Source organism: Microtus ochrogaster, chromosome X, assembly GCF_000317375.1.
Source record: "Microtus ochrogaster isolate Prairie Vole_2 chromosome X, MicOch1.0, whole genome shotgun sequence".
Classification (NCBI taxonomy): Eukaryota; Metazoa; Chordata; class Mammalia; order Rodentia; family Cricetidae; genus Microtus; species Microtus ochrogaster.
The window spans coordinates 14,393,370-14,415,711 of record NC_022026.1 but is presented as its reverse complement, the minus strand read 5'-3'; positions in this window follow the sequence as shown (position 1 = coordinate 14,415,711).

The following is a 22,342-nucleotide window of genomic DNA, read 5'->3' as shown; positions in this document are numbered from 1 at the left end:
TCACTAGAGGTTCCCTTCACTACTAGTTTAATACAAATATTTACAGGATACAATGAAACTTTTTAGGACAAATTAAGTATAGCAAAAACATGTGAGTCGATCTGTTAACAGGAGTCACTTATTAGGCTCCTAAGCGCTATAAGGTAAAGGAGATGAAGGGACGCTAGCCCAGTGGAGTGTGTCTCTGGCAGGCCTTGCCCTTCTAATTCCCTCTGTCTTGCTAAAACTCCTAAGATTACATTCCTAAAGCTAGTTATCAAGGTCTATTCCCTTATTTGGCTACTTTCTCCTCCTAAGCTGACTACCAAGGTGTGTGGTGTAATGTTATTCGGGGGAGGATTTTAGATTTTAGTTGGTCCACACTCTGAGAGGTCAGAAATGATCACTAGATGGTAAAATTGCAACCTCAACACCATGCTACATCTTTATGTTATGTCGTTAATGCCTTTATTATGCTCAATAATATTTCATCTGATTAATTAAATCAATCACCTTTGGACATCCTAGAGACAGCCTTAAGAAATAAAAGAAAGTTGGGCATGGTGACTTATACTTTTAATCCCAGCATTCAGGAGGTAGAGGCAGACAGATGTCTATAAGTTCCATGCCAGCTTGATCTACAAAAAGAGATCCAAGACAACCAGGGCTATTACACAGAGAAATCCTTGTCTTGAAAAGCAAACAAAAAAGAAATAAAAGTAAAAAAAAAAATGAGTTAAAAGCTTGGTCATTGTTTTTGAAAGATAGACAGAAAGGGTATGGATTCAGATTAGGAGGGGAGATGGGGAAGATGGTAGAGGAGTTAGGGGAGGGGAAACTTTAACCAGAATATATTATATGAAAAATCTATTTTCAACAAAAGAAAAATATAAAATATCTTTGTCAGAGAGGGGAGCAGAGAAAAATGTAGAGTTCAGGAAAAATCAATAAAAAAACTTGGTAAAATGTTAATTTTTCAATTAGATTGTAAAGAATCTGAACAAGTCTGAAATTTAAGTATCCTGACATTTAAATAGGTTAATAATTCTAAGGCATGTCATCTCGGCACAAAAAGAAAGTCTGTGCTTCAGCAATTTATGGGGTTATCTCCATTTGGTATAAATGGAAGCAATGCCACCAATTTTCATGTGATATCAATAATTCTATGCTCAGAAAACTCTGACTGAAAACCACCATAGTACTTCATGCTATGCTTTCATCAAGATTTTGATTATGTATATTTTCTAATATATCATCATAGCATCAGTAGGAATAAGTATTGTGCTAGACATTCAGCCTGTGCCCACTCCAAATTTCTCAGATTAATCATATAAACTGCACTCGCTGATAACAACAAAAAACAGCAAATAATGACCCATTAACTCTAATTACCATCACTAAAATGGTCTAGCCCAGTCACATGGAGGCTTCTGGCCCTATTCAGATAAAGCATATGTGATATTACAACTGCCTTTCATATCATTAACTACTTTTTCTCTTTAAAATGTTCTACTCGTGTTTTCCAGATGTGTCCAAACTTTTAACATTAGGACACAACACTATCATTTAATTATTTTTCTCCAAAGTGATGATTAAAAACTATTCTATTGAGTCTCACAAAAATACAAAAAGTAATCACATAAAGGTTTCAATACATTTATGATTTTGCATTAATCTGTATTCATAGCTATCCTGGGCCACATGAGACTTTTGAGCCATTGGCTGGCACACTGGAATCTCTCCTTAAGTGGCTGTGTATATCTCAAACCTTTCTTTCTCCATCTTTTTCTAGGCTGTCTCTTCCTTCTTTGCATACTTTATTATTTTCCAGGGCTCCATTCTTAACCCTATTCTATTTCATCTTCTTTGCTCTTATACTAAATGCTGTTTACTTTCACAGTTCAGTTACTACATAAGGGTTAAGAAACCCAACATATTTATTTTGAGTTTCAGGTCCCTCCCATCCCAATTAAAGCTCTGGACAGTCTAGATTGCCATTTGGCTAATTTTTTTTAGCCTTTCCACAGATGCCCCAAATGCAGCATTTCCAGAAATGAACTAATATTTCCTTGACACCAATTTCTAGACCCATCTCATTAATGTATTCGTACTATCTAAAAATCCAATGCAGAGACAACAATGAGAAGCAAATTGCTTCTAAAACTCTAATGCAGATCATGGACCAACCCTAACGCTAAAGTAGTCTCTACTGTTGGTGCTTTGTTGAAAAAGAAGAAACAAATGCTTCAGAGAAAGCCTAGTGATAGAATAAAGAAAGTTTTCTGTTTCACTTTGTTTTTATTTTCGATAGCTCAGACTGAACTCAAAATCACTAAATAGGTGAGTACGACCTTGGCCATCTGATTCTCCTGCCTCTACCTAGGAGTGCTCTAGTATTATGGGCTTGTACCACCGTGCCTGGTTTATGCACTATGGACTGAACTCAGAGCTTCCTGCATACTAGACACGGACTGAGTGTGTGAGTGCTTGTCTAGTATGCAGGACGCTCTTAAAGATTGCTTTCTTTTCTTTTTTTAGTTTTTAAAAAGTTCTTTGGTTTTCTTTCTTGTCTTTTATTCCAGCTGCATTTCTGATGGAAACAGATGCAGACCCACAGCTGAACACTAGGCGGAGCTCAGGGAATCCTGGAGACTTAGGGAGAAAGGATTATAGGAGGGGTCAAGGAAACTACAAAAAATTCACAGATTCAACTAACCTGGGCTCATAGAGCTTGCAAGGGACTGACCTAGGCCCTCGGCATATGTGTGACAGTTGTGTGGCTTGGTCTTCTTATGGGACTCCTAGCAGTAGGAGCAGGTGACTGTCTCTGACTTTTGCTGGCTTTTGGGACCCTATTCCTCATACTGGCTCACCTTACCCAGCCTTAAAGGATGGGGATGTGCTTGGTCTTTCTGCAACTTGACATGTCATGTTTTGTTGATGTCCATGGGACCTGCCCATTCCTGAACTGAAACAGAGGAGTCAGGGTAGGTGGGTTTTTTTTTTTTGAAGACAGATAGATAGTAAGAAATCCTTGTATAGCAAGTTTTGTGCGGTCGGAACATGACAGATGGAATATTGGAATAGTTCTTATGTACCTGACTTACTCCAAGCCCTGATTACCCTTAAGGAAAGGACTCCTGTGGCTGGAAAGATGGCACAGTACTTACAGACACACATTGTTCTTGCAGAGGTCCTGGCTTTGTTTTCCAATACACACATAGGGCATTTACAACTCTGGTATGAACAGAACAAAAAAGCAATTGGAAAGACTGCCCGAGTCAACAGATTAGACTGTAAGAGGAGGCAGCTGAACTCAGCGAAACTTATTGAAACATAGGCTTAGCAATGTTTCAGATCTCAAAAGATAAATACGTGATTTATGAACTTGTAATACAGCAGATCTGTAGTGAAATGAATGGTACAGACATATGACACATAAGGTCAGTAAAAAATGTATTTCTAATATTCCTCAGTTTTGATGTGTCACCATATTCCTATTATACCTCCCATTTATTCAGGCGCCAAATATTTCTTTTACACAATGACTATATTTAGGTCATGCTACAGTGGAAATTTAAGGTGTCATTCACCTCAGTAAAGGTGAAGGAGCCATTCACCCAAGATTTTTTTTCAAAGACAAAAAATAAAAAATAAAGGAGGCTTTAATCTTTTCATTCTGCAGAAGCAGAAAAAATAGCCAGCCAAGTTATTCACAAGCCAGTCAGGCACTGCCACAGTGGGAATGTTTACTCAACCATTTGGTTTTAAGTACATTTTTATTGCAAGGGATGGCATAAAATCTTTAAAGAGATTTGGGGAGCTAATGAGTTAAAGCTGCTAAGAAGAAAAAAACTAGAAAAAAAATACATGCCATTAAAAGTCACCCTCTGCTTCATTTGCCTTGCCTGCCACTGCTGGCTTCTGCGTTTGTGAAGACACCAGCAACCTCAGGCTGTGCTGTCCCTGCAGGGAGAAGGAGCTGCTATGCAAATGAAGCTTCACTCTCTGCAGATTCACTTGATTTCAGCCGAGACCTTTATTCTTCTCGAATCATTTGGAGCGCTGCAGGATAAAAGAATCCTAATCAACAACAATAATAATTACAAAGCAAAAAAGACTGAGAAATTATTATATACAAGGTTCCAGGTACTCAAGAGTTGATTCATTTACTTCTGTAACTGTTAATATGGAGGACATGAGGGCTTCCCTGAATAGACATAGCAACATGCTCTAGAATGACCAGGGAGAGATTCACTCAAGCGCAGACATTTCATGTGGGAAAGCAGTATGCAAAGTGAGTCCACAGGGCTTCCAGGCTTATCACAGCAGAATGCCTCCTGAGCCCATCTGCACCCTAGGCAGAAGACTCTCAGCGTGCAGCAGCATCCTAGGACCCGAATGCAATTAGCCCTAAGACGGGAGGGAAATCAATGGATATTCCCAAGAATCTTTTTGAAGATTTGGAAAAGGAAGGACCTCCTAGTTTGCCTTGTGTTTAATCTGTGAGCATGCATGTGTGTGTACACATGTGTGTGCATGTATATGTGGACACCAGGATTGATGTTTGACTTTATCAAATGTTGCGCATCTTATTTTACAGAACAGTGCCTCTTGGTGGCCCTGAACCTGCTTATTTGGCTACAATGGCAGGACAGTGATCCCCAGGGATTCTCCTGTCTCTGACCCCCCACACCCAGTCTTGGATTACAAACATGCTGCTGCATTCACCTTTTACGTGGGTGCTGTAGGGTCAAATTCAGGTCCTCATACTTGAGTGGCAAAACACTTTAACCACTGAGTCACCTCCCCAACTGTTTGTGATCTCTTAAAAAGCACAACTTTGTCTCTCCCCAGAACCAACCTTTCTCTGCCTCCAAAAAGACATCTATTCCCACTTCTCAGAACCATTGACTGAATCATCAAAGGAACAACTCGTGGGCCTATCTGTATCAAAGATGGACCTTTTCATCAAATCCTCAAAACAATAGTTCCAAGTCCAGAAGTAAGAATTATTATTATGTCTAGGTTACAGAAGAGAACACAAGGCTCCAAGACTTGCACTGATTCGCCTAAATCATGCAGCTGGCATAAGCAAAGGCAAGAATTTAACTTAAGTATTCTGATTTCAGTGGCTATTGTCTTTCTGCTTGACCAAGCTGCCTTGAAGATAAGACTTTCATTTGACAGAAGCTATTGGAGAACAAAGTCTAAGCTTGAGTATGCCCATGTAAAAGAAAGCAAAAGCAAGTTTTCCCACAGGACCTTGTGGATGCTGCCAGGCAGATCCAAATGCCCAACCACAGTTCTTCTGGAATAAGAACCACATAGCTCCTTTGTGCTACCAAGTAGGAAGGTGGAATTCTGTGTGTGCAGGTGTAGATCCGGGATACAGAGAATCACTGGTAGACAACTGCAGAGGACACAATGGTTTCTCACTACACCGTCGCAGCACGCTCTCCCACCAAACATTTCTTTTGGTTGTTGTGAATTATCAAAGAGATTCCAGAGTTCTACAAAACCCTGAATTTTGCAACTTTTGATTTTGAATTTTCCAAGTCTATGAGATGCTTACATCTCCTGTGCTTTCTGCCTTTGGCTTTACTAGTGATAATGCCTTCAAATGTGTATTTTATCCCCATCCTTGCTTCACTTAGTGCTTTCTTACTGAACAAAGAGAACCTTGGCTTTGTCTGGGGAACTAACACCCCATAGTTCTCACAACCAAGGTAATTTTATGCTAGAAACCTTTCCTTTCCTTCACCATATAAAAACTTACCCATAGTATAGTTCATGCTCTTGGTGCCTAAGTCGATGGTAGGGTCTAGTTAAATATCCTAGTTTGGTTCTCTTTGTCCTTTAGTTCCATTGATTATCTTCAAATTAATTGGTTCTTCACCTATTACTGCTAGTCTTTTGCTAATGTCACTCAATAAAATTTTTATCCCAGAAATTGTATTTTTTTCCTTCTTTCTTCTTTTTGTCTTTTTGTCTTTTGAGGGTTTGTTTGCTTGCTTGCTTGTTTTTGTTTTGTTTTGGCAGGTTCTTACTATCTTGAATTATGCTTTGTATACAAGGCTAGCCCCAAAATTTTGGTAATTTTTCTTCCTCTGCTTCCCTAGGGCTAAGATTATAGGCACATGCTACTCCACCTATCTAGATATTTTCTTTTCTAAATATTATGGAAGAAAGATCTGAAAGACTGTAGAGGACAGAAGATGGGAAGAGAAATGTGAAATACTATGTTCTAAGTCTTGGCCCAGCCATTGCAAATGTGATCTTATGTCAGCTGTGCTTACCTATATTTGGTCTACACAGGCTGGTCCTATCAGTAGCTAATCATGTATCAGGGAAGGGCTCGTGGAATTCTCCTCCTACTGGATGAACTTTAGTCCACAGGAAGATTCTGGGGGAAAGACAGACATTGCCTTCAGCTGTGTATTGTACAAAAATGTCCTTCCAGTAGGCATCAATGGATAGTTGCAAACCTGCCGCCATACAGACCATCCTGGTTAAAACCAGAGGGATGAAAAATAAAGCAAAAGGCATAAATGTGGTGATATATGTGGTAAGTGTGGAGGATAGATGGGTTAAAGTGGTTAAAGATAAAAGAACATGAGGGTTGAGAGTAAACAGAACATACTATATATACATATGAAATTGTTAAAGATGAAATTTGACTAATAGAAAATGAATTTCCACTTGGTTTTAAAGTTTTGTTTTTCTACCTAGGTTTTATGTATGTATTTATTTATATGTGCTATGGAGATGTTTCTTTTTAGGTTCCTGAACCTCTATAGTTGCTCTCAAAGCTCTGTCTCTTAATAGCAACATATAGGTAGGCCAAGCCTTTTCTATACAGATTAACTTTTAAGTACCAGTTCTTGCTTCATAGCTTTAATTCCTTCTAATTAATGAGTTGTAGATACATTATAGATGTCATGAATTCCATGATGCTCTCTGTCTTAGTTAGGTTTTGTTGTTGTGAAGTGATACCATGACAATGACAACTCTTATTAAAAAAAAAACATTTAATGAAGTGGCTTACCGTGTCAAAGGTTTAGTCCATTATCATCATGGTAGGAAGCATGGCAGAGTGCAGACAGACATGGTGATGGAGCTGAGAGTCCTAGTCTTGATCCCTCAGGCAATAGGACATGAACTAAGATACTGGGTATGACTTAAGATATATAAGACCTCAAAGCCTGCCTTCACAGTGACACACTTAGTCCAACAAGGTCACACTCACTCCTCCTAATAGTGCCACTTTGGGAGACATTGTTCTTTGAAACTACCACATTCTCTCAAGTAACACTGTCTTTCTTGTTTTTACAAACAATTTATTTGGATGAATTCAAATGGAATATTCTTGGCACTTTGCAATGGGATATAGTTAGACATCTCAGACGACTCCACATTTACTGGGATTATCTGGAATATTCCTTGCACATTGGTATTTTCACGACTCACTCAGATTTTGGATACCCATGTCTGGCTCATTTCTCAGTCCTTCCCTTGCTTTTGGGTTATTCCAGGTAGTTCAACCTCTGTTCTTTAATTTAATTGGGTTAAGGATACTGGGCCAAATCTAATCCATCGCATGTTTTTTTTTAATAAAATGCATGAAAGGGTAGTATTTTTAGAAATACTTCTGAGGGATTTATACACACACAAGATAGTATATGTCCTAAAGTATTTATTCTCTACTTTTCTACAGGATGAATAAAAAGATTTCTGAGTACTGTTTTTATTCTTTAACGTAGAAAGACTGTGGCTTTTACTCTACCTGAGACTTTTGTCCCTATAGAGTCAACTAGTCCTGCTACCAGATGAAGGGTGACATCATGCCATTGTAGTTCTCTGACACTATCCCTTCTACACAATAACTGCCTATTTTTAGTCAAGCATTAGTGTTTTCAAATAGATTTCTATAGTTTACTTGGAATCTGTACTTGTTATCATTGGGAAGACTGTTCTAGCAAATGCTGCTCTATCGTTATTTATTCCAGACAATGTGAATCTATAAAAATCAACTCAAAGAATGCTTCCTGGAATATACTCTGGACCATGTGCTCTCCTAGTTCTGTGGAAAACACACATGGAAATGGCTAGTCTACTCTCTGGTTGCTTCTGCTGCCATAGGCTATACAAATAACTCAGAGAAAGTAAAGGATGACTGGGACAAAAATCAAACTGGATTAGTGCCTAAGGATAAGTTTGGAAATGAAACCACCAGTAGCAGCTTTAAAATCTTTGAAATCAAGAAGGCTCTTCTCATGTCCATGGTTATGTAATTTTCTCAGTCGTTACTTCAGAATATTCTAAATTCTCAGTCTAAACAAACAATGTTTTTTACACTCCAGAAGTAAAAAGAAGGCAGATTTGTAAATTCTATGTCTCAGATTTTTAGAAGTTATGGTCCAACACATGACCAAAGCCTCACAACAAAACAACGTTTTCTGTATTCCACATTAAGGAAATTACCGGAGAATCTTTAGACAACCAATACATGAAACACACGTTAACACATTAAGTTAAACGTGATGAGCACAGAGCTTGGGGATTCAGGACCAGAAAATTCAACAACCTCAAATTTTGGGGAGATGGAATATTAAGAGTTGTCACACTGTCACTTTAAAATGTCCTTTTCCGCCAGGGGGTGGTGGCGCACGCCTTTAATCCCAGCACTCGGGAGGCAGAGGCAGTCGTATCTCTGTGAGTTCGAGGCCAGCCTGGTCTACAAGAGCTAGTTCCAGGGCAGGAACCAAAAGCTACAGAGAAACCTTGTCTCGAAAAATCCCCCCCAAAAAAAAAATGTCGTTTTCCATAAAACAGAAAAACGAAAGCAAGGAAGTGCATCCCATAGGTGGATAAGAACAGAGAATCAAAGTCGACCCTTAGAAAGTCAAGGCCTTCAACTTATGTTAGCTTTTTTAAGTCAATTCAATGAGCAGCTAGGAAGATAAAAGAAAGTAGGAAAATGATGGCTCTCCAAATCTGCCCTATCAATGAGGACAAAGAAAATACTGTAAAAGTAATTATACAGAAATTTGGGAGTAGTAAAGTACAGTGAATGAAATTAAAAAAGAGGCTCATTGTATTTGAAATGACAAAGAACGCAGGAATGAAACTGAACATAGCTCAATTGAAATGATCTAATCTGAGGAACATGTTTTTTATTCGTTATGTAAACATTTTTATAAATAATTTCTTTTATATTTATTTTATAAATAAATAAATTTTAATAAGTTATAAGCATACCTATAAAGATATAATTTATTTAAAAGGTGACTCAGACACTGTAAACCTGAGCATACTAGTTTGACCACAAGAGGAAAGGCAAGGAAGAAAGGAAAAATAATACACAAATAATAATATTCAAAATAGTTCCATATTTAATTTAAAATAATGTATTCATCCAGGAACTTCAACAAACTCTAAGGGAGGCAAGCACAAAGAAATTTGTAACTGAAAAGCATCATTATCAAACTGTTAATACCCAAGGCAAAATAAAAAAAATCTTTGAAAACAGCTTGAGAAGCAACTCACCACTCCAGGGATTCTGAATGACGTTACTAGTAGATTGTTCATCATAAGCCAAGAGCCCTAGGAGACATGGATGCAGCATATTTAAAATGCTGGGAGATAATACCCAATTGCCTTGGGCTGAAGCTCAGAGAATTTGCTTAGTATATGTGAGGCCCTGGGTTCCATTTCCAAAGAAAAAGGAGACAACCAAGCAATAAGAACAACAGCAACAACAAAACCTGTATTTTGCAAACTCATCCTTAGAGGATTAATGATAAATTAAAACATTCCTAGATAAACAAAAATTAATTTTACTGCTAGCAGACCTACTCTTTAGGCTGAAATGAAAGAACACTGGACAGAAATTTCAATTCAATTCTTGTCAGTTTGGCTAGGTTGTATTATAGCTCAGTGTCAGATTACTGTAAAGCATGCACAAGGCCTTCGGTTTCATCTTTAGTACCACAATAATAAAAAAAGAAGCAGAGAAAATAAGAAACAATGAGTACCAACTAAGTAGCTATATGCCCCGATCCACAGGTTAGTCAACAGAGACCCTAAGGGGGGGAATGAGAAAAGGGACAAGAGACACAAAAGATGGAGATAAGACAGGATTCTGATCAAGTCTTGTTAATTAGGGGAATAAACAAGGTAGATATAGGGCAATGGGTTAGAGGAAGTGGGTTCTCACGTCAATGGGTAACTAGGCAGCTATCACGAAAAATGTTTCAGAGGAGATTATAGCTAAAGCCACTAATTGCAAGGAAACATATGTTTTTAGCAATTAGTCATAAAAAGGGACTGCTAGTAATATCAGAAGCTTAATAAATCAGAATAATCAGTTCTTAGGCTGGTAACTTAGAAGATAATAAAATGTTTCCCACAGTTACATAGTTGCATTATACATGTATATTGTATTATGCAAGATATTATATTATCTTTTTAGATATTTTAAAAAAAGATTACAGAAGGAAATAAGCTAAAAAATACTTTTATGTCACACATGTATAAATATGTGACCTGTATATCCATAGCATCCCAAAGATGGGGAGAAGATAGAGTGATAACAAAATTAAATCTATGGTTATCCAAATAAGATTTTTTGGGGGGGATTTTTCAAGACAGGGTTTCTCCATAGCTTTTTGGTTCCTGTCCTGGAACTAGCTCTTGTAGACCAGGCTGGCCTCGAACTCACAGAGATCCGCCTGCCTCTGCCTCCCGAGTGCTGGGATTAAAGGCATGCGCCACCACCGCCCGGCCAAATAAGATTTTTATATGTAAGCACATTAATTAGAATCCCAAAGACAATCACTGGTTATTAATGCAGAGTATGTAAAATTGAAATCAGTCTTACATAAATATTTCTGCATTAATGTTCATAACAGCATTAATGACCACAGTAAAAAGCTTGAATCAATACATATGATAGAAACAGCTAAGTGTCATATAGAATATGTATTCAATGGAATATTATTCAATCTTAAAAAATAATGGCATTCCAGGTGTGGTGTGGGAGGTCCTTCTGTCTATGTGTTGCTTTTATTGGTTAATGAATAAAGAACTGCTTTGGGCCTATAGCAAGGCAAAACTTAGGTAGGCTGGGAAAGCTAGGTTGAATGCTAGGAGAAAGAAGGGAGGAGTCAGAGCCACAGAGCCACCACCAGAGACAGACATGCCAAAACTTTGCCAGTAAGCCATGTGGCAATACACAGATTAATAGAAATGGGTTAAATTAATATGCAAGAATTAGTCAATAAGAAGCTAGAGCTAAGGGGCCAAGCAGTGATTTAAATAACATTTTCTGTGTGATTATTTCAGGGCTAAGCTGCTGGGAACTAACTACTGCCCTCCTCCAACACAGGTAGTGGTGGCACACATCTTAAATCCCAACACTCAGGAATCAGAGGCAGATGAACCTCTGAGTTCAAGGTCAGCCTGGTCTATAGAATGAGTTCCAAAATAGCCAAGGCTACACGAAGAAACTATGTCTCAAAACCCACCCCTCCAAAAATAATAATAATAATAATGAAGTACTGGTACATGTCAAAATGAAGCTCGATCTTAAAGACCTATTCTAAGTGAAAAACACCAAACAGAAACAAATATTGTTTGACTCTACTTATATGAATTACATGCGGCAATAAATTCATAGAATCATGCAATAGTGGTTGGCATGGCCGTGGAGACATTGTCAAATGAATGATTTCTCATAGGTCTGTACAGCAAATCACATATCTATAGTATAAAAATTACAATGCCAATCTCTATTTTAGGGAATTTCACCTCCTTATCAGTCTTGATTTAAAAAACAAAAGCAAAAACATAGCCATCTCTTACTTTTAATACCAGCTTCCCTTGGAGCTTTGCTGTGAGGTGGTTATTTGTACATCCATTTGTACTTTCACTTCCAAGTTATGGAGCAATGAAGAATACTATCCCTGGAGATCATGACAGAAACAAGAAGCTCAACTTCCAAGGAAAAGAGTGGCAATCTCCACCCCACTCAAAGGTCGTGGTAACAGTATTTTTTCCTGATCACTTTCAATAGCTACATTTTAATCACTATTCCTGAATATAGAAGCCAAAACTTGCTTCTGTGGTACTCTCTGATCTTTGTACTTAACCTCAAACTTCCTGATTTTTTTCTGAATAATCAAAGAAAGTATAATCAAGTTTCTTTGCTTGTGAATGAGAATTCTGTTGGAGAAAAATGGAGAGAAGCAAGGACTAAGGACAAACAGAGAAGATGTGCCTGGAAAGGGAAGAAAAGAAATTTATCAAAAGCAGTCATTGTTAGGAACTGAATTGAATTTTAGCAAATATCTAAGCTAATTCTATTTAATGCTCAAAACTATGTTGTTAGATAGATATTATTATTTCTCTTTTACATATGAGAATATCAAGATTATTTAAATTACTGGATACATATGGTTTATAGGCTAAGATTTGAACCCAGTTGTTCTAACTCTCAAAACTCATATTATCCTCTGTCTGCATATTTAAAATGTGTTTCAGGTAGACCTGGGATGTAGTGTAGTGATATAGCACTTGCTTAGAATGTGCCAGATCCTGGGCTTTACCCTCAGTACCACATATCAAATCAAATCAAATATGTGCTAGGGCATTACTACAGGTGTTACGGAAATGGTAGGCAGGGTGAACAAAGAAGATGCAGGCCCAAGACCTCACTTCAGCATTAGCTGCGACAGCTCTGACTTGCCTATTCTGTAGGTATTCACATCTTATCTCCAGTTTCATTTCCACGGTCTTTTATTATGTGTGGTCAACTTGGTCTGAAAATATTACATGGACAATTTCAGAAATAAATAATTCAGAAACTTTAAACCACAGACCATTCTTTGTAGCCTGACTTTTTGGAAAAAAAAATCTCATGTTGTCCCACTTAGGATGATAATCATTCCTTGGGCTTATGCATACTCATTGTGCTGCCTGCAAGCTAGTGAGTCGCTTACTTCCTACCCATCTAGGTTATGCGATTGACTGCTGTGCTACTGCAGTTCTTGTGTACAAGTAACCCTCTGTTGCCTGACAGGTAGTGTTCCTTCCAATTATATTATACTAAATTGTTATTATTTTAATATAAACTTGTTAGTGTTTATTTCTTACTACCTTAGTAGGTGTTGCCATAGGTACATATGTATAAAAAAACCACAGGATTTGATAATATTTGTGTTTCAGGTACCCATTCCCAGTGTTGTTATATATCTCTGAGGACAAAAGAGAACTATTAAAGTTTAAATTAAGCTTTCTATTTTAAAAATTAAAAATTGTTTTTATATTTTATTGGCATGTTTTCATAATCCAATGGATCAAATACATGGCCCCACATACTAGACTAGATAGAACCTTACCATTGGTCTATATCTCCTTAAAAGTGTGCTTTAATAAAAGATTGATTGATTATGTATACTGTGTTCTGCCTGCTGCATGTATGCCTGCATGCCAGAAAAGGGTACCAGGTCTCATTATAGATGGTTGTGAGCCACCATGTGGTTGCTGGGCATTGAACTCAGGACCTGTAGAAGAGCAGCTTGTGCTCTTAACCTGTGAGCCATCTCTCCAGCCCCTAAATGCATGCTTTTTCTAAGACATCCCTCACCATCATCGCACTACTCTTTGTAGTAGTTTAGATGCGAAATGTCTCCCACAGTCTCAGACATTGGAATACTTAGTCTCAGTTAATTTGATGGTGCTGTTTGGGTAGGTTAAAGAGGAATAGGCTTGCTGGAGGATAAATGTCACTGAGAGAGGGCTCTGAAAGTCAAAAACCTCATGCAACTTCCAGTCTCCCTGTGCTTCTGTTTTGCCGTTCAAGATGTGACCACTAAGCTTCCCACTCCTGTTGCCTTATCTGCTGTTTGTTTTTATACCTTCCTGCCATGATGGATTCTATTCTCTCCAGAACCATAAGCCAAAATAAACTTTTTCTTCCATTTGTTGCTTTTAATCACAGTGTTTTATCACAGTGACACATGGAAAGGTAACTTTCACTGCAGCTCTTTGACTAGTAGAAATACTGTAGTCATTTTCCCCAACTGTTTTGTGAGCATCTGCCTTGCCTACTAGATTGAGAATCACCAAAGAATAGTAACTATGCATGTGTTCCTATCCGCTCTGGCCCTAGCATACTTCCTGACTCCATATTATATGGAGTCTGACAGTCTCGGCCAAGTTAATATTATGATCCGGGCAAAGCCAGCTGTGACTCTGACATGCTGCTTTCTTCCAGTAGCTCATATGGGACTATCCATGAAGAAGGAAAGTAGGGAGAAGGATTAGTTTTAGGGCTCCTGGCCATGGATGTTTCCATGTGGAGTGCCCAGCTTTACAGCCTTTACTCCACTTTGATCATCTTACCTATGAAGAGGAAGGATAGCTAAAGAAATAGCGTATGTCAGGTGTTAGACCTGGGCTCCACTTTCAACTCTGCTATTTTTACGGATATACCTATTAACTGTTTTCTCACTCACATCATGGGTCTAAATTCTAGGGAGCACAAAATAAAATAATTGTGAAGTGCCCAATAAGATGCTTGGTTTATACAAAGAACTCAACAAGTGCTAGTTTTGATTTCATCACAGGGATGTAAATTATGAAGAAAGTGAAATCATTAGCAGAAGCAAATAAAGAGATATCTTGATTGAGACAGCCACTATAGGTTTTACAGAAACCTGGCTTTAGAGAAATTTTCAGGAATCCACAAGGCTGACTCCAGCCAAGACCTTAAGCAATAGAGGAGAGGGGGCTCGATCTTGATTTGCTCTGTAGTCAGACTGATAAATATCTTACATATCCTCACAGAACCTTCATCCAGCAACTGATGGAAACAGAGGCAGAGACCCACATCGAGCACTGAACTGAGCTCCCAAAGTCCAGTTGAAGAGTGGAAAGAATGAGAATATGAGCAAGGAAGTCAAGACCATGATGGGTTCACCCACTGAAACAATTTACCTGAGCTAATGGGAGCTCACCAACTCCATCTGGACTGGGAAGGAACAAGCATAGGAACAAACTAATTCCTCTGAATGTGGATGACAGTTGCATGGCTGGGGAAGATCGAGGGGCCACTGCAGAATTTATCCCTACTGAATGTATTGGCTTTTTGGGAACCTATTCTCTTTGGATGTATACCTTGCTCAACCTAGATATAGTAGGGAGGGCCTTGGACCTTCCACAAGGCAATGTGCCTTACCTTCTCGGAAGACTGGATGGGGGTAGGGTGGGAGGGTGTGTGGAGGGAATGAGAGGAGGGGAGGGAGTGGGAACTTGGATTGGTAATTTTTAAACTCTAATAAAATAAAATAGAGAAACAAAAAATAAAAAATGAAAAAAGGACTTATAATCCTTACCTGAAAGCAGTTGTGCAAACAGATGCTACAAGTGCACCAGAATTTTATAACTCCCACTTTCCCCTACTGTCTTCCCAATTCCCAAGTGCTCAAAGGCAAACAATTTTAGTGCATCTCCAAAGGGGAAAAATCCTGAAAGGAAAACATAGAAAACGATTTTAATATTTCTTCAATCAGTTTCACATCCCATGTGGGAAGTGGGAATTACTTCCTTTGGTTTAAAGGTCCCTGGTGATGGAAAGTTTATTGCCAGTTCTTGGAATAGCTATGGTTATTATGTATTCCTTCTAAGGAAGAAGCCTAAATATCAGCAGATGTAACCGACCTGCTCATGATCCCTTGTGACTAACCTTTGTCTGGATGGATTCACATGGACTGATGATGAAGCCCAAACCTTGAAACTTGAAGAGTCAGAAAAAAAATCAGAAAATGGTTAATATGAACTTGGAAAAACTAACTGGGGAGGTAACAATTTTAGACAATAAGAATGTATATTTCAATGACTGAAAAGTAAAATGGCAGGACACCAGTTGGGGCTCTGGTAGCTTCAACTGAAAGAGAAGACTGGGAGCAGAAAAAAAGTGTATGGATGTGTGTGCACATGATTAGCCAATAGCAGCTACAGGAAAGCAGCAATAGTAGTTGTCAGTAGATGATTAGACTCTAACTTCTAGGCTACCTCACTGTATCGATCCTGGAAGACTTGCTAGCCTACCAATACTGATCATGTCCAGACACACTGGCTTCTGGTCATGAAGTCCACTAGATTCTGCCCGACCCCAGCAGCAAGAGTATGGCACTTGGAACACTTAAATAATTTGGGCTGGAAATGGAAGCTCAGCCATATCTACTCTTGGAGAGCAGTTAAAGAACACGTCTGGGCTGGGGATAGAGCCCAGTTGTCAGAGTTCTTGCCTGGCATAAACAAAGCCTGCATTCTCATATCATACAAACTGAGTGTGGTACGTGCCTGTAATCTCAGAACTAGAGAAGGCATAGTAAAAGTGTCAAAGTCACCCTTGACTGCACAGCAAGCTCAAAGCCAGTCTGAGTCATATAAGACCATGTCTGAAAAAAAAAGATGACATCGTGGTATGATAGCACCCAGATATTGAGATAGGAAGACTGCCATGAGTTCAAGGCTAGTCTGGGCTATATAGTGAGTTCTCAACCAACTTGGATGAAACCTTATCACTAATGAATAAATGTTAATTAATTTAAAAACCTCATATCTGGCCTAAACATGATGCATGTATCCAAGGATTTATCCATCTCTATGTATAGTTACTTGATTCTGTCAAAAAAAGTGAGCTGTGTAAAATGATCAATCTGTGGGCATGTGTTCCCTGATCCAACCCTTATCTCTTCCCCATGCACATAAGGGCTTTAGGACCCATAGCCACTATTACCTCTGAGGGAACTGTTTCTGTCTTTCCTTGGTGACAGCCATGCTAGTGTTGAAGTTTGATTTCCTGCCTGCTCCTTTGCCATATCCAAACAGTTCTCAAAGGGTGTTTGTTGGAGCAGCCCGAGCTGTTCTGTAGAAATACTCCATGTGACCACATGTTGTTTGAAAGTGGTTATGATAGCATTCTCCAGTTAAAAAAAATCAATAAAGAAACATTAAATATTGATGTTAGCCTCTTTTCTGTTATTCTGTGTACAACTGAGCTCCTGAACTGTATTCGCATTATCTGTTCTTGATTTTAAAGCTTAGGTAGCAAGCAAACATGAGATCAAAGTTCACCCAGACATGTGCATAGTACAGAACTAACTGGGTGTCCAATACCACCAGGTTGACTGGTTCAGGAAAGTGGTATGATCTGCAAGGCCATTACTCATCTGCTGTGCATATCGCTTTCTCAAATTCAGTCCTGAAATGAGCTTCAGCAGTGTTCCGTTCTCAGCTGAGCCTTTAGGACATGTTTTTGTATGGACTGATAAGAGAGGATGCTGATTGCTTGCCACTTTAAATCAACACACCCCCCGCAGCATCCTGGGTCATATCTATAATTGCAGCATTCGGGAGGGTGAAGCAGCAGGAGTCAGAGGCCAGTGTGTGCTACAAAGTAAGCCCCTAAACAAATAAACAAATGCCTTGAACTTTTTCATGTTTTTGTCATCACAGAAATCACTCTGTGAAACATTTGCAATTTCCCTGACTTGTGCTTAGAAAGAACTGTTGTCCCACGCATAAGCACTTCCGTCTGTGTCCTGTTCTTACTTGCTGTGTGTAAATAAACAAGCCATTCACCCTTCCAATGAGAACCTCCGATTTTCATTACATAAGATAGGGAGAGCATCACATAGAGTTTAGAGTTACTCAAATGAGGAAATGCTATAAAGATTATAAAGAACCTGGAACACAGAACATGCTCAGTGATGCTAATTATTTTCAGTTCTATACAGCTTTCACAGATGTATTGTATTAAGTAAGTTAGGTCACAATATAACATGGCCTGATGGAGTTTTTGGTGGCTCATTGTGGTTTCTATATGATTTTTTTCTTCTTCTGAGGTAGTTATTTTTAGTTAAACAATATCCAAAGGGACAGAGACATTCCCTTGATGAAGTCTTGTTTGTTTTCTATTGATCTATATTTGATGTACTTTATTTTTGGAACTTATTCTTGGACCTCATAATATATCATTCTATTTTGTTTCATTTTCTTCTAGCTTTTTAGACAAAGGAGTGTTGCTTATGTGTTTGAAGGGGTTGGATTTTTTACATGTTCCTGCTAATAGCTAAAAAGCTCTATATTTTGTTGCTCATTTTTTCATTTATTGGTTTTCTTATCATTGAATCTTTAAAGTCTAACATTAAAAAAATCACAAGATAAAATGAGGGAAAGTTATTTTCCTGAGAACATTGTAATAATATTAAAAGCAAGCAATCTTGCTGACCTCGAGAAAATAGAGCATGTGCTTCATCTAGTCAAAACTACGCGTGCAAAGAAGAGAAGTGGCTCAGAGCCAAGATGATGACAGCAGTCGTATTTAAGCTTTGGGGTTAAGGAGAAAGAACTGAACTTCTCAGTAAGCTGAGAAGGAGAAATTCAGTGTGGGTGATAAGTATGAAACACCTTTCAGTATTTGCTAAAAGCCTGGAAAAGGGGGAGCTGGACAAAGAGGGCAGTTGTTAAGTTAATCCAATCCCAAGATTCTTCTGGAGGTGTGACCAACACAAACCCCAGCCGTATTGGTGGGACACTTAGATACTACTTATCCAAGGTGGCTTTTCACACATGTTCTGTATACAGATGTGTCAAAGAAACTCCAGGACAAGAATCAGAAGACCTGGGGTCAATACTTAATTATCTTACTCATTAATTGTCAGATTTGTGTGTCAGTAGAGTGTATTTCCCTAGCTGTAAAATGAAAAGGGTAAATGAAAAAAATCTGCTCAAAGCCCTCCAAATTCAACACCATTCTGTATTATTTTGACTGCAGCATACAAAAACATGGAGATATGAAAGTAGACTTTTAATTACTATTTGCTTCTCTCCACTCCTTCAAGAAGAAATGACAGCTTCTTCCTATATAAAAACCTTAGGCAAACATGTCTCATAAAAAATTCAAAGAAATTTTGATATTTCCCAGGTCACTTTGATTTCTATATAGCCATGACCTTGGTATGCTCGTATGGGCCTGAATAGCTTTGAGTTCCTTGGGCCTAGACTAATCGGGTATAAATAGTTGAGTTTGGAGATGTTTTTTCGAAAGATTGTCCCCAAACAAATAGAGGCTCCAGAGGACTGTCATGAGCATCATTTCGTACAGTACCACTGTGGTGATTGCAATCAGAGGTGCTGAGAATGAACTCTCCCACTGATTTTAGCACTTCTCTGAAGAGCTGAGCAAATGTCCACGTGTGAAAGTTCCCATCGAAACCTGACCTTTTTAGCCAGTTTGTGTTTTCAAAGCAAGCTCAAGACCATAGGGGTAATGGGATCTGTGTGAACAATCAAATTCCAAATAAATCTTTTCATGCCCAACTCCTCACCCCTCTCTGGATTTTGCTATCTGCCAGGGAAGCATTCATCCATTAGGCTTTGAAGGACCCCCTTCTGGGCCTGAAGCTTTTGTTTTAGTTAGAATGTACTCGAGAGATGTCAGAGTTTGCAATAGAGTCACTGTTTGTCATTGCCAAGGTGTTCTTTGAAGTTGCTAACTTGCTCTTTGGTGAGTACACTAAATACAGACAGAAAGAAAAAGAAAAAGACAATTGCTCCCTTTTCAATGACTAGGCCAAGTCAAAGTCTCTTACTTCCTGGAGTTGCCATAAGACAGCCAGAGATAGCTGCACCAGCATTCATAGGATACTACTTCCAAGTCAGGAGCCTGATTGTCCAGCTTGCACCCTATACTATCTGAACTTTGAAGTTTTGCCATTTAGAGAGGAGAGACCACACACTCTGAGATTTTCAGGTAAATTCTCATTTTGAGAGTTGTGTGTATTTCCCACTTGTGGTTAAACCCTCCACACAACAGATCTTGGGCCCTCCACTGTATTAGAGAAGCTGATGAAATATAGTGAATGAATAGCAGATACTAAGTCAGAAAAACTTGAATTTGTATCTTAGCCATCTTTTCACTATTATGGGACCTGGGATGACTACTAACCCCAAACCTAATTTCCCCCATCTTTAGTATACAGGGGACATCTAAGGATTTAACAGGCTTCAATGGAAAAATAGTTACAAGGTAACCTAGAATACAGTATGTACTCCACATAATCACTGTTTTAGTAACTATTTAATGGCCAGATAAGAGTGAAAAGATTCATTGCATCCAGACACAAGTGACAGGTTCACAAATACGTCCAGTTTTCATAAAGGCACTTAGCAAAACACTTTCATCCCATGAGCTGCAATCTCTTAAACTACAAAATAAATCATAACAATAGCAAAATAGTGGGGTGCTCTGAAAGTATTCAAACAGATGCTAAATGCTCATTTATCATGGTGGTTAATATCATATGAGGGTTAAGAATTGCACAGATGAGAGAAAAGGAAGGACCAAATCTAAAATGTGATTTCCCTTGTTCCTTCACTGAGATGGTGTCAATATAAAAATAATAACAATTCAAATACAGAAATAAGACAAGATACTTCCTGTTTGACCTTAATACTGGTTGCCTTGAGCCAGAGACTTGGAAAAATCATTATAAATGTCCTGCATGTCTTTGCTTCGCTCAGCGATGAACCACATTCCCAGACTTGTTCATCTGTCTTGAGTGTCTCACAGAAAGTCACAGCTAGGATGGTCATAACAATATCTAGCCTAAGGTCTCATCAGTCATGCTAATGTTGGCATGAATTACCTCCTGAGGATTTACATCAGAGAACCAACTTCCACTTCCAGGAGTTACGCCAAGTCTATAAACATCACTAGAGCCCCTACTGTGTGTAAGCTTTGGTCTCTGGCTCAGAGTAGGCCTTCAAGTATTTGTTGATGGATTGATTGATTACAGGGGTTAAAGAGGTTAGCAAAACATTCCTCAAGGTACCAGGAGAAACACTGATTCATTTAAACCTAGTCTACCCCGAGAATAAACTGCAATACAGAGTATGGAAAAAGCAAAAGGATTCCCTGTTTGACATCTAGAGTAGATGCTCTTAAAGGACATGAAAATCGAGTAGCGATGACTGAAGGTTGAGGATACTAGTGAAAAACAGCAGTGTGGACAGGTTGACCCATGGATACTGGTTACCGTTAGATAGAAGTTGTAGTGTGCTGTGACACAGGAGAGCCTCTAGCTAATAAGAATCACTGTAAGCTTTTAAAAGCCCAAAGAACGTTGAATTCTTTTGCCATAAAGAAATGGTACATATTTGTGTTAAATAGCATGTAATATATACATATATTGAAATACCACATGATACCTCATGCATGTATAGAATTTTACAGTTTTTTTAAATAAATAAAAGGTCCAACTGGGATCTGGAAAATGTACTAAGAAAAGGCTTAATACGTGCCTAGGGCCGATTTACAAATTTTTGATAGCCAAGGAAAGGGTCATTAAAGTCAGAGAGACCAGGCTGATCACAAAAAGCAATAATGAGCAAGCCTCGTTACTGTAAATAGCAAATAGAGGTGTGTGCTGAGATCATGCCACGGAGCATCATGGGAGTCATGCACATAATTCCAATGTTTGCTTCTCAGGCCGTGGGAATCAGGGGAGGATTTTTTAGGAAGATGGTTATGAAATTATTAACTAGATTTGGAGGTTTTCATTACTAAGGGAACTTCAAAATCACTAAGACACAATTTCAGGGCCATCAGTAAAGCTCCTGGGGTCAAGAGAACAATCAGGAAGCCATGAAAGTTTGTTCAGATGAATAAACAGTGATAAGAATAACGTTGAGAAGAAGGGAATTGACAACATCTGGAGCTGCACTCTCAGGCTGCTGACCTACCTTTGCCGCATTTGCCATCATCCTCGCTTTTCTTCCAAATTGTATTTGACACCAGCTGTTTCCATCAGTATGAATATTTACTGCAGCAGAATATTTTTTTTTCTAGCAGGTATCCAGCGAACCTTAGGAATCCAGTGTGTCTTTACTTCACTTGAAAGAAAGGGCTGCTCTCTAGCGTCTAGTCTAGGGAATGTAGGGTAAACTGTGGAGATAATGCTTGTCTGAATCTCACAAAATGTTTCCACCTCTGTTAGTAGCTTTCACCATCTGTAAGCAGTTCTGGAATTAAATCATCCGAGCTGTGGTCAAGTGACAGAGCCTCCGCAGACAAGGGTAGCCTGCAGCTCCCCAAGAAGGGGGAGAGCATGCAATATTTTCTTGCTTATTTGACTCCAGCCCTTTTGTTTTAGCTTTTTATTACACTGGGATTCTTAAATAGCAGATAAATATGCATACACTTATGGTATAGGGTGTGATGTTGATACACATGTACTTAGTGAAATTGTTCTATAAAACTCTAATAGCTAGCACCTTCCAGACAGTTCTT